Source organism: Bombus affinis, unplaced genomic scaffold (genome assembly GCF_024516045.1).
Source record: "Bombus affinis isolate iyBomAffi1 unplaced genomic scaffold, iyBomAffi1.2 ctg00000375.1, whole genome shotgun sequence".
Lineage (NCBI taxonomy): Eukaryota > Metazoa > Arthropoda > Insecta > Hymenoptera > Apidae > Bombus > Bombus affinis.
The window spans coordinates 5552-19595 of NW_026109048.1; the positions used below are offsets into that span (position 1 = coordinate 5552).

A 14044-nucleotide genomic window follows, 5' to 3' on the forward strand; every position below is an offset into this window, starting at 1 on the left:
CTCTTCTTTATTTTTCGCTAAATTCTCCCGAACGCTAACAATTACTCTCTTCTATTCCTTTATTCAACTGACCCGCTAACAATTACTCTGATTGATCTAACTGAACCAATTAATGGCAGTTACTCCTCTTTTCACAATTACTCTGATTGTTCTAACTGAACCACTAACAATTAATCCCTAACGCTAACGCTAACAATTAATCTGACTCTTCTTTATTTTTCGCTAAATTCTCCCGAACGCTAACAATTACTCTCTTCTATTCCTTTATTCAACTGACCCGCTAACAATTACTCTGATTTGAATTGTGTCGCTACGCTTTTTATAATGGACATCCCCAATGGGATGACAGTCACGTGACAGTTCGTTCCGGTGGGAAACGCAATGCTGCAGGTTTTTAGAGTTTCCATGAGAGAACGTGGATTTTGATGATTACAGGTTATGTTGAGTGATGGGACACAAAAGCGTCCGCGCCTGTGCGAACTGTGTGAGTATGTGTTTTTTAGTATTCTATCTCGTTTCGCATGTTGTTTGTTTCCTTAAACTTGTGAATTTGTTTTAGCGCAAGAGGAGGAAGATATGTGAATGGTACGAGATGACGTGATCGACGTGCGGTGTGTGAATATGTGCGATGGATGATGCTGAAGGGGCGGTTTTCCACCCAAGTAGGCACAGTGGCACCTTCGTTGGAGTCGTGTCCTGATGATCTTTTGACAATTTGGTTTTTATTTGACAATATGAGATATATTTTTGCTCCTTGTAGATTTATATGTCCATATTTGCTATATATTAAATCGTGTATATTTTTATATTACTTTCTTGTTATTAGGTTATTAGTTGTGTAACTCCAGTTTTCTGATCTATGGAAAGTGGTGAAACGTCTTCACGAAATACAATTTTATTCGTTTTCCTCCCTTGGATTGGCACGCTGTGAGTGGTGTCGACTTCCAAATGAGGTTTTGTGCATCTTGATTATTATGCGTTTAATGATAGATACGGAGGTATCTTTGTCAGAGGTTCCCATGCGGACTGTCCTCGGTGTGTATCTTGTTATGATTTCTTTTATTTAGTTCATCCTGCTTCTTTCGTGTTTTTATTCACTGCATATGATATTTTCAGTGCAAGAAGAAGAAGAATTGTAAAGAATCCGTAAGTGGCCCTAGAAGACGCAGTCATCGTGTGAGGTGGTTGTCGGCAGGAACGAAGAGTCGAAGTTGTTGAAGAAGTCGTGTGACATTTGTATTGTTTCCGGTTGTATACAACGCTATTTCACATATCTATGTATATATATATATTATTATATTATTATATATTATTATACTAAATCTTCAGTTGGTTTAGTTGAATGATCAGTAATGTAATTTTTACAAGGTGGTTTTGTATATTAGATGAGTAGTTGTTCGATATAATAATACGTGTATATATATATATACATTTCACAATGTAATTTTCCATTATGTCAAAATATATATATGCATATGTATATGTGCGCGTATTGTTATTCTCATTGTTTCTCGGATCGTTAATTGGGTTGAATATTCCATAATGTGGATTTCGTATATAATTCTCTAGGTTCGTAGAAATGTAAAATCTATATATTTATTTTCTTTGCGTTTTTAATGGTTTAATAACGTATATATATTATATTATGAATTTTTCCCAAAGATACGCGTACGCATGTGTATATCTATATATGTGTGTGTCGCAGAGTAATCTTGTATACAATTTTCACTTTTATTAGAATGTTGGTGTAGTGTAGTATATTTTATTTCTTTTATATTTTTATTAGATTACCAATTATTCAGATTCACGCAGTAGGTCACACACACAGATATGCATACAGCTGTGTGTATATACATGTGCTTTCGCAGAGAAAATCTCATACATTTGAATCGCGGCTTGTTTTATTTATTGGTTCATTTAATTATTTCATTTTATTTGTATTTTATATGTCATTGCTGATTGGTTGTAGTGTTTCTTCTTATTGATTCATTTATTTCATTTTGATTGTCTGTCGTATAATTCTTTTTATTTTGATTGGTTAGTTATTAGTTAATTTATTATTATTGGTCCGTGTTTAATTATTCATAAGTTATTGGTCCGTGGCGTCACGTGCGAAACGCGGGACGTGACAACGTATAACGTCATATACTATTACGTTATAACCTATAACACCTATAACGTTGTACTGCATCACTATATGACGTATAACGTTATATACTAATACGTTATAAGGTATAACGTTATATTGCATCACTATATCACTTATTACGTTATATAGCATCCCTATATGACGTATAACGTTTATACTATTACGTTATAACTTATAACGTTATATTGCATCACTATATGAAGTACAACCTTATATACAATTACGTTATAAGGTATAACGATATATTGCATCGCTATATGAAGTATAACCTTATATACTATTACGTTATAAGGTATAACGATATATTGCATCACTATATCACGTATAACGTCATATACTATTACGTTATAACCCATAACGTTGTACTGCATCACTATATGACGTATAACGTTATGTACTATTACGTTATAACGCATAACATTACATTGCATCACTATATCACTTATAACGTTATATTGCACCACAATATGACGTATAACGTCATATACTATTACGTTATAACCTATAACGTTGTACTGCATCACTATATGACGTATAACGTCATATACTGTTATAACGTCTAACGTTATATTGCATTACTATATGACGTATAACGATATGGAGTACTACGTTACAACGTATATCGACATATTGCATCACTATATGAAGTATAACCTTATATACTATTACGTTACAAGGAATAACGATATATTGCATAACTATATGAAGTATAACCTTATATACTATTACGTTATAAGGTATAACGACATATTGCACCACTATATGTCTTTTAACGTCATATACCATTACGTTATAACCTATAACGTTGTACTGCATCACTATATGACGTATAACGTTGTATACTATTACGTTATAACCTATAACGATGTACTGCATCACTATAAGACTTATAACGTTATATTGCAACACTATATGACGTATAACGTTTATACTATTACGTTATAACTTATAACGTTATATTGCACTACTATATAACGTATAACGTTATGGCGTATTACGTTACAACCTATAACGTTATACTGCGTCACTATATGACGTATAACGTTATATACTATTACGTTATAAGGTATAACGACATATTGCACCACTATATGACTTTTAACGTCATATACCATTACGTTATAACCTATAACGTTGTACTGCATCACTATATGACGTATAACGTTATATACTATTACGTTCTAAGGTATAACGATATATTGCATCACTATATGAAGTATAACCTTATATACTCTTACGTTATAAGGTAAAACGTTATATTACACCACTATATCACTTATAACGTTATATTGTATCACTATATGACGAATAACGTCATATACTGTTACGTTATAGCGTATAACGTTATACTGCGTCACTATATGACGTATAGCGTTATATACTATTACGTTATAAGGTATATCGATATATTGCATCACTATATGAAGTATAACCTTATATACTATTACGTTATAAGGTATAACGATATATGGCACCACTATATGACGTATAACGTCATATACTATGACGTTATTACCTATAACGTTATACTGCATCACTAATTGGCGTATAACGTTATACTGCATCACTAATTGACGTATAACGTTATATACTATTACGTTATAAAGTATAACGTTATATAGCATTACTATATCGCTTATAACGTTATATTGCATCACTATATGAAGTATAACGTTATATACTAGTACGTTATAACGCCTAACGTTATATCGCATCACAATATCACTTATAACGTTATATTGCACCACTATTATGACGTATAACGTCATATACTATTACGTTATAACCTATAACGTTGTACTGCATCACTATATGACGTATAACGTTATATACTATTACGTTATAAGTTATATCGATATATTGCATCACTATATGAAGTATAACGTTATATACTAGAACGTTATAACGCATAACGTTATATTGCACCACTATATACTTATAACGTTATATTGCATTACTATAGGACGCATAACGTTATGGAGTATTACGTTACAACCTATAACGTTGTACTGCATCACTATATGACGTATAACGTTATATACTATTACGTTATAAGATATAGCGATATATAGCATCACTATATGAAGTATAACCTTATATAATATTACGTTATAAGGTATGGCGATATATTGCATCACTATATGAAGAATAACCTTATATACTATTACCTTATAAGGTATAACTATATATTGCACCAGTAAATGACGTATAACGTTATGGAGTATTACGTTATAACCTATAACGGATTACTGCGTCACTATATGACGTATAACGATATATACTATTACGTTATAAGGTATATCGATATATTGCATCGCTATATGAAGTATAACCTTATATACTATTACGTTATAAGGTATAACGATATATGGCACCACTATATGACGTATAACGTCATATACTATGACGTTATTAACTATAACGTTATACTGCATCACTAATTGACGTATAACGTTATATACTATTACGTTATAAGGTATAACGTTATATAGCATTACTATATCGCTTATAACGTTATATTGCATCACTATATGAAGTATAACGTTATATACTAGAACGTTATAACGCCTAACGTTATATCGCATCACAATATCGCTTATAACGTTATATTGCACCACTATATCACTTATAACGTTATATTGCATTACTATAGGACGCATAACGTTATGGAGTATTACGTTACAACCTATAACGTTGTACTGCATCACTATATGACGTATAACGTTATATACTATTACGTTATAAGATATAACGATATACTGCATCACTATATGAAGTACAACCTTATATAATATTACGTTATAAGGTATATCGATATATTGCATCACTATATGAAGTATAACCTTATATACTATTTCCTTATAAGGAATAACGATATATTGGGCCACTATATGGCTTATAACGTTATATACTACTACGTTATAAGGTATAACGTTATATTGCATCGCTATATCACTTATAACGTTATATAGCATCCCTATATGACGTATAACGTTTATACTATTACGTTATAACTTATAACGTTATATTGCATCACTATATGAAGTACAACCTTATATACAATTACGTTATAAGGTATAACGATCTATTGCATCGCTATATGAAGTATAACCTTATATACTATTACGTTATAAGGTATAACGTTATATTGCATCACTATATCATTTATAACGTTATAGTGCACCACTATATGAAGTATAACGCTATATACTATTACGTTATAAGGTATAACGTTATATTGCATCCCTATATGACGTATAACGATATGAACTATTACGTTATAACGTATAGCGTTATAGAGTATTACCTTATATCGTATAACGATTTATACTATTACGTTATAACGCATAACGTTGTACTGCATCACTATGTGACGTATAACGTTATAAACTTTTACGTTATAATGCATAACGTTATATTTCATCACTATATGACGTATAACGTTATATAATATTACCTTATAAGGTATTACGATATATTGCATCACTATGTGACGTATAACTTTATATACTATTACGCTATAATGCATAACGTTATATTGCATCACTATATGACGTATAACGTTATATACTATTACGTTATAACGGATAGAGATATATTTCATCACTATGTGGCATATAACATTATATACTATTACGGTATTACCTATAACGTTATACTGCATCACTATATGACGTATAACGTCACATACTATTATAACGCATAACGTTATATTGCATTACTATATGACGTATAACGTTATGGAGTATTACGTTACAACCTATAATGTTATACTGAGTCACTATATGACGTATAACGTTATGTACTATTGCGTTATAAGGTATAACGATATATTGCATCACTATGTGACGTATAACGTTATATACTATTGCGTTATAACCTATAACGTTATATTTCATCACTATGTGACGTATAACGTTATATACTATTACGTTATAACGGATAAAGATATATTTCATCACTATGTGACGTATAGCATTATATACTATTACGTTATTACCTATAAGGTTATACTGCATCACTATATGACGTGTAACGTCATATACTGTTATAGCGTATAACGTTATATTGCATTACTGTATGACGTATAACGTTATGGAGTATTACGTTACAACCTATAACGTTATATTGCGTCACTATATGACGTATAACGTTATATACTGTTGCGTTATAAGGTATAACAATATATTGCATCACTATGTGACTTATAATGTTATATACTATTACGTTATAATACATAACGTTATATTGCATCACTATATGACGTATAACGTTATATATTATTTCGTTATAACTTATAACGTTATATTGCATCTCTATATGACGTATAATGTTATGAACTATTACGTTATAACGTATAGCGTTATAGAGTATTACCTTATATCGTATAACGATTTATACTATTACGTTATAACTTATAACGTTATATTGCATCACTATATGACGTATAACGTTATGGAGTATTACGTTTTAACGTATAACGTTATATTGCATTACTATATGACGTATAACGTTATGGAGTATTACGTTACAACGTATAACGGTATATTGCGTCACTATGTGACGTATAACATTATATAATATTACATTATAACGGTTAACGGTATATTTCATCACTATGTGACGTATAACGTTATGTACTATTACGTTATTACTTATAACTTTATACTGCATCACTATATGACGTATAACGTCATATACTGTTATAACGTATAACGTTATATTGCATTTGTTACGTTTCGCTATCCAAATTTTGAAATTTTAAACAATGTAGTAGTCGCTGCCACCAGAAACAGTCTAAGGACTGTTTCAATTAGATATTTCTTGTTAGATTATGTAGCGTTGATTGGAGTTTAGGCCGCTGGTCAACAATCTCCACGTTTCGGCTAACCTGCTATGCGCAGGAATACTAGCACGGGAGAGGATTGTTTGGAATAAACAATTATATTATAAATAATTATTAATGGCGGAATTAATGACGAATTATACTAATTATTGATATTATTTATTATTTTAATTATTAATTAATACTAATAATTTAAAGTTGACTCACCTGACGTTGGCCTCCGCTGATGAACGGGCAGACCGCTGGGTGATTCCGGTTTTATAAAGATTGACACTTCTATAATTTTTTGTTTTAATCTTTATTTAACTTGAACAGTGTAAACCACAGTGTGTCCGGACGTGTTTAACAATTCGAAATACTAACACAAAACTTGAGCCAACTATTGTTTTAATTCTAACAGACTAATAACTATTATTTTATAATTCGAACTGACTAATAACATTTATATCTCGTAACTCTTAAACTCGAACTGGAACGAACAATTATTCTCTAATCCTAACTTAAATTCTAATTAAATCAACTGAACGAACTGATATCAGACTCACTCAAATTCAATTGAACGACTAACAATTACTCTCCTTATTTTCGCTAAATTCTCCTGAACCAACTAATCACAATTGCTCTATCCTATTTCATTATTCTAACTGAATTACGTTTCTTTAATTTCGTTAAATTCTCCCGAACGCTAACAATTTCTCTGACTATATTCTAACTGAACCAACTAATGGCAGTTACTCTCTTTTCACAATTACTCTGATTGTTCTAACTGAACCACTAACAATTAATCGCTAACGCTAACGCTAACAATTAATCTGACTCTTCTTTATTTTTCGCTAAATTCTCCCGAACGCTATCAATTACTCTCTCTATTATATTTTTCGCTAAATTCTCCCGAACGCTAACAATTACTTTCTTACTCTTTTATTCAACTGACCCGCTAACAATTACTCTCTTTTATTCTAACTGGTAACGATTATTCCGATTTGAATTGTGTCGCTACGCTTTTTATAATGACATCCCCAATGGGATGACAGTTACGTGACAGTTCGTTCCGGTGGGAATCGCAATGCTGCAGGTTTTTGGAGTTTCCATGAGAGAACGTGGAGTTTGATGATTACAGGTTATGTTGAGTCATGGACACAAAAGCGTCCGCGCCTGTGCGAACTGTGTGAGTGTGTTTTTAGTATTCTGTCTCGTTTCGCATGTTGTTTGTTTCCTTAAACTTGTGAATTTGTATTAGCGCAAGAGGAAGAAGATATGTGAATGGTACGAGATGACGTGATCGACGTGCGTGTGTGAATATGTGCGAGGGATGATGCTGAAGTGGCGGTTTTCCATCCAAACAGGCACAGTGGCACCTTCGTTGGCGTCGTGTCCTGATGATCTTTTGACAATTTGGTTTTATTTGACAATATGAGATATATTTTGCTCCTTGTAGATTTATATGTCCATATTTGCTATATATTAAATCGTGTATATTTTATATTACATTCTTGTTATTAGGTTATTAGTTGTGTAACTCCAGTTTCTGATCAATGGAAAATGGTGAAACGTCTTCACGAAATACAATTTCATTCGTTTTCCTCCCTTGCATTGGCACGCTGTGAGTGGTGTCGACTTCCAAATGAGGTTTGTGCATCTTGATTATTATGCGTTTAATGATAGATACGGAGGTATCTTTGTCAGAGGTTCCCATGCGGACTGTCTCGGTGTGTATCTTGTTATGATTTCTTTTATTTAGTTCATCCTGCTTCTTTCGTGTTTTATTCACTGCATATGATATTTCAGTGCAAGAAGAAGAAGAATTGTAAAGAATCCGTAAGTGGCCCTAGAAGACGCAGTCATCGTGTGAGGTGTTGTCGGCAGGAACGAAGAGTCGAAGTTGTTGAAGAAGTCGTGTGACATTTGTATTGTTTCCGGTTATATACAACGCTATTTCACATATCTATGTATATATATGTCGGAGATGGAAAAACACCGGAACCTCTCCTTGGATTCTCGGGAATACCGTAATGTCGTAATTTAGATTAAACAAATGTCGCTCCGATTGTTCGAGGTTTATGATAGTGAGCTTGGGCTCGAGGCGACAACCAGTCGCCGAACGTAGCCGCGGTCAAGGGATGAACGTTTTATCTAACAAAGGCACAGAGTAACTCTATACCTCTCCTTTAAAGAAATAGCCGTAGCGACACGTGGCAGTAAATATTTCAAAGGTTTCTGTTCCGTGGCTCGCCACACGCAGATCCTATCCTTCGGGTAAGATGATCTCCAGATGTCAATATACCTCCGCAGTATGTTTAGCTAACTTGAGGACCCGCAATAAATCTTAAGATTTAGTCAAGCAAAGTTCTTCATTTAGACAAACAGTCCTTGTTGCAACTACGGGACGATAGGAGAAGCCTATCTTCCACGAACGATGCCCCCGTCAACAACCTCCCCTCAAGGGCGGCCAGCATCTCTTTCAAAACGCCGATATGGAGATCGACCAATTAGCAACAGCGCTAATTTCCCTCACCTTTGGAACGAAAGCTTTCTTTGACGAATCCGAGGATCTCATGTCCTTAGACCCACCCATTATAGTTTTCCTCGACGGCATCGTCGAGACGGGGAGTTACTCTCCGGTACGATCTCGACGACGATTCAAGTAACTCTCGGATACGTAGTGATTGCCCCATGCATTAACATTGAGTACAACTTAGGACGCTAGAGAAGAGTAGAGTTCGTCATCCCGTTGACCGTGGATTCGTTATTGAGCCTAAGATCATCGTCATTAGCTTCTCGAGTATCAAATTATCGCGATTACTTGTCCAATTCCAACATGGTCATGTTTGCTCTAGTAAATATCTCCTTTATTGCATAGTGATCACGTCTAGTGTCAATAGGGATTCGTTTACGCCCTTAACCCTAACTCTAATCGTAACGCCAACCCGACATATATATATTATTATATTATTATATATTATTATACTAAATCTTCAGTTGGTTTAGTTGAATGTTCAGTAATGTAATTTTTACAAGGTGGTTTTGTATATTAGATGAGTAGTTGTTCGATATAATAATACGTGTATATATATATATACATTTCACAATGTAATTTTCCATTATGTCAAATATATATATGCATATGTATATGTGCGCGTATTGTTATTCTCATTGTTTCTCGGATCGTTAATTGGTTGAATATTCCATAATGTGGATTTCGTATATAATTCTCTAGGTTCGTAGAAATGTAAATCTATATATTTATTTCTTTGCGTTTTAATGGTTTAAGAACGTATACATATATATATATATATATTATGAATTTTTCCCAAAGATACGCATACGCATGTGTATATCTATATATGTGTGTGTCGCAGAGTAATCTTGTATACAATTTTCACTTTTATTAGAATGCTGGTGTAGTGTAGTATATTTTATTTCTTTTATATTTTATTAGATTACCAATTATTCAGATTCACGAAGTAGGTCACACACACAGATATGCATACACGTGTGTGTATATACATGTGTTTTCGCAGAGAAATCTCATACATTTGAATCGCGGCTTGTTTTATTTATTGGTTCATTTAATTATTTCATTTTATTTGTATTTTATATGTCATTGCTGATTGGTTGTAGTGTTTCTTCTTATTGATTCATTTATTTCATTTTGATTGTCTGTCGTATAATTCTTTTTATTTTGATTGGTTAGTTATTAGTTAATTTATTATTATTGGTCGTGTTTAATTATTCATAAGTTATTGGTCCGTGGCGTCACGTGCGAAACGCGGGACGTGACAACGTATAACGTCATATACTATTACGTTATAACCTATAACGTTGTACTGCATCACTATATGACGTATAACGTTATATACTAATACGTTATAAGGTATAACGTTATATTGCATCACTATATCACTTATTAGGTTATATAGCATCCCTATATGACGTATAACGTTTATACTATTACGTTATAACTTATAACGTTATATTGCATCACTATATGAAGTACAACCTTATATACAATTACGTTTATAAGGTATAACGATATATTGCATCGCTATATGAAGTATAACCTTATATACTATTACGTTATAAGGTATAACGATATATTGCATCACTATATCACGTATAACGTCATATACTATTACGTTATAACCCATAACGTTGTACTGCATCACTATATGACGTATAACGTTATGTACTATTACGTTATAACGCATAACATTACATTGCATCACTATATCACTTATAACGTTATATTGCACCACAATATGACGTATAACGTCATATACTATTACGTTATAACCTATAACGTTGTACTGCATCACTATATGACGTATAACGTCATATACTGTTATAACGTCTAACGTTATATTGCATTACTATATGACGTATAACGATATGGAGTACTACGTTACAACGTATATCGACATATTGCATCACTATATGAAGTATAACCTTATATACTATTACGTTACAAGGAATAACGATATATTGCATAACTATATGAAGTATAACCTTATATACTATTACGTTATAAGGTATAACGACATATTGCACCACTATATGTCTTTTAACGTCATATACCATTACGTTATAACCTATAACGTTGTACTGCATCACTATATGACGTATAACGTTGTATACTATTACGTTATAACCTATAACGATGTACTGCATCACTATATGACTTATAACGTTATATTGCAACACTATATGACGTATAACGTTTATACTATTACGTTATAACTTATAACGTTATATTGCACTACTATATAACGTATAACGTTATGGCGTATTACGTTACAACCTATAACGTTATACTGCGTCACTATATGACGTATAACGTTATATACTATTACGTTATAAGGTATAACGACATATTGCACCACTATATGACTTTTAACGTCATATACCATTACGTTATAACCTATAACGTTGTACTGCATCACTATGTGACGTATAACGTTATATACTATTACGTTCTAAGGTATAACGATATATTGCATCACTATATGAAGTATAACCTTATATACTCTTACGTTATAAGGTAAAACCGATATATTGCATCGCTATATGAAGTATAACCTTATATACTATTACGTTATAAGGTATAACGATATATTGCATCACTATATCACGTATAACGTCATATACTATTACGTTATAACCCATAACGTTGTACTGCATCACTATATGACGTATATCGTTATGTACTATTACGTTATAACGCATAACATTACATTGCATCACTATATCACTTATAACGTTATATTGCACCACAATATGACGTATAACGTCATATACTATTACGTTATAACCTATAACGTTGTACTGCATCACTATATGACGTATAACGTCATATACTGTTATAACGTCTAACGTTATATTGCATTACTATATGACGTATAACGATATGGAGTACTACGTTACAACGTATAACGACATATTGCATCACTATATGAAGTATAACCTTATATACTATTACGTTACAAGGAATAACGATATATTGCATAACTATATGAAGTATAACCTTATATACTATTACGTTATAAGGTATAACGACACATTGCACCACTATATGTCTTTTAACGTCATATACCATTACGTTATAACCTATAACGTTGTACTGCATCACTATATGACGTATAACGTTGTATACTATTACGTTATAACCTATAACGATGTACTGCATCACTATATGACTTATAACGTTATATTGCAACACTATATGACGTATAACGTTTATACTATTACGTTATAACTTATAACGTTATATTGCACTACTATATGACGTATAACGTTATGGCGTATTACGTTACAACCTATAACGTTATACTGCGTCACTATATGACGTATAACGTTATATACTATTACGTTATAAGGTATAACGACATATTGCACCACTATATGACTTTTAACGTCATATACCATTACGTTATAACCTATAACGCTGTACTGCATCACTATATGACGTATAACGTTATATACTATTACGTTATAAGGTATAACGATATATTGCATCACTATATGAAGTATAACCTTATATACTCTTACGTTATAAGGTAAAACGTTATATTACACCACTATATCACTTATAACGTTATATTGTATCACTATATGACGAATAACGTCATATACTGTTACGTTATAGCGTATAACGTTATACTGCGTCACTATATGACGTATAGCGTTATATACTATTACGTTATAAGGTATAACGATATATTGCATCACTATATGAAGTATAGCCTTATATAATATTACGTTATAAGGTAGAACGATATATTGCATCACTATATGAAGTATAACCTTATATACTATTACGTTACCAGGTATAGCGATATATTGAATCACTATATGAAGTATAACCCTATATACTATTGCGTTATAAGGTATAACGACATATTGCACCACTATATGACTTTTAACGTCATATACTATTACGTTATAACCTATAACGTTGTACTGCATCACTATATGACGTATAGCGTTATATACTATTACGTTATAAGGTATAACGTTATACAGCATCACTATATCACTTATAACGTTATATAGCATCCCTATATGACGTATAACGTTATGAACTATTACGTTATAACGTATAGTTTTATAGAGTATTACCTTATATCGTACAACGATTTATACTATTACGTTATAAGGCATAATGTTATATTGCATCACTATATCACTTATAACGTTATATTGCAACACTATATCACTTATAACGTTATATTACATCACTATATGGTGTATAACGTTTATACTATTACGTTATTAGTTATAACGTTATATTGCATCACTATATGATGTATAACGTTTATACTATTACGTTATAACTTATAACGTTACATTGCATCACTATATGACGTATAACGTTATATACTATTACGTTATAACGTATAACGATATATTGCGTCACTATGTGACGTATAACGTTATATACAATTACGTTATAATGCACAACGTTATATTGCATCACTACATGACGTATAACGTTATATACTATTACGTAATAACAGATAACATTATATTTCATCACTAAATGACGCATAACA

General features: G+C 32.0%; 1 long non-coding RNA gene across 1 annotated transcript; it reads left to right on the forward strand.

The window, feature by feature from the left end:
- The first annotated feature begins 222 nt into the window (after window positions 1–222).
- LOC126927957 (uncharacterized) lies at window positions 223–8330 on the forward strand. The gene is made up of 3 exons (XR_007716095.1): window positions 223–435; window positions 8116–8163; window positions 8236–8330. It is a non-coding gene; the product is annotated as an uncharacterized LOC126927957 (long non-coding RNA).
- Window positions 8331–14044: the final 5714 nt, after the last annotated feature.